This window comes from Dipodomys spectabilis, unplaced genomic scaffold (assembly GCF_019054845.1).
Source record: "Dipodomys spectabilis isolate Male_0828 unplaced genomic scaffold, ASM1905484v1 ptg000516l, whole genome shotgun sequence".
Lineage (NCBI taxonomy): Eukaryota > Metazoa > Chordata > Mammalia > Rodentia > Heteromyidae > Dipodomys > Dipodomys spectabilis.
In genome coordinates this window covers 1,479,592-1,480,842 of record NW_024871193.1, presented here as the reverse complement: position 1 = coordinate 1,480,842, position 1,251 = coordinate 1,479,592, and the positions used below count along the sequence as shown (strand labels likewise).

General features: G+C 31.5%; 1 pseudogene; it reads right to left on the bottom strand.

Annotated features, from left to right (window-relative positions):
* Window positions 1-910: 910 nt before the first annotated feature.
* LOC122099511 lies at window positions 911-1,007 on the bottom strand (annotated as a pseudogene).
* Between the last annotated feature and the right edge of the window lie 244 nt (window positions 1,008-1,251).

Here is a 1,251-nt window from a genome sequence, read left to right as displayed (position 1 = left end):
GTTAAGGTTCTTAAATTTCAAAAATGCAAGTCCATCTTTTGTGTCCCTACAAAACATTTTCACAATCCAAATAAGAGCAATATCTTTTTTTTTGGTCAATCATGGGGCTTGAGCTCTGGGCCTGGGAGCTATCCCTGTGCTCTTCAGCTCAAGGTGAGCGCTGTACCACTCAAGACACAGCTCCACTTCCAGTTTTCTAGTTGTTTATTTGAGATAAGAGTACCACAGACTTTCCTTCCCAGGCTGGCTTTGAACCATGATCCTCAGATCTCAGCCACCTGTGTAGCTAGGATTATAGGCATGAGCCACCAGTGCCCGGCAGCACCAATATTTTACTGTAAAAATTCATGGATTCCGTGGAATTCTTCCAAGTGAATTTCCTGCCTTGGATGTAAAAATGTATTCAATAGATTTTGTATACATGTATAATAATTTCTTCAGAGTTTGTGATTTTTTAATCAGAAATAATTTTTATTTACCTGTTGAAATGAGTAGTACAGAAACTAAAATATTTCTGATGCTTGTCTGAAAAAGTATATTTTAAAATATTCTATATTCTATGTTTGCATAATGTTCATAATTTATTTTCTCCTAGATATACTTTGAATTCTACATTATTTTATAATATATAGGTTCATTAATGTGTCCTTTCCGATTGCATTCCATATAGAACAGTTTGATTCCTTTTTTTCTAGGTGTTAATATTATTTTTCTTTGGGATAAAATGTCAGTGTTGTCTAATTTGAAAAGTTTTGTAAAGTTTATGCTATGTAAACGCCTTTCTGAGATGAAGATTTAATACACTGATGTCAAACTAAATTTAATAATATGAAATATGTGTATTGTTACACTTGTAATTTTGTAATCAACTTTTTAATAACTGTTTTTCATTTCTTGCATCTGAAGAATGAAAAATATGGAATACTTCTCAAATTTTCATATTATCCTTGTGCAAGTGCCATGTTAATGTCTGTATTGTAATTTGAGTATATATGCTGCTGAAGCACGTAATATCCTCTAAATTTAAGTAGTTAATGATGCAATCTTTATACAGGCTTATATCTATGGGTGCCTACTTGTAAGAAGGAAACCATATTGTTCCTAACAATGCTATCGATCTTATTTCCCTTAAATTCTGTGAATAGTGGAAAAAAATTATATTGATCAGTCGATTGCTCACATTTGCAAAATTTTTTTGTCAATGACTATATTAAGTCTTTTTATTTGGTATTTGATCGTACTCTTAATTAT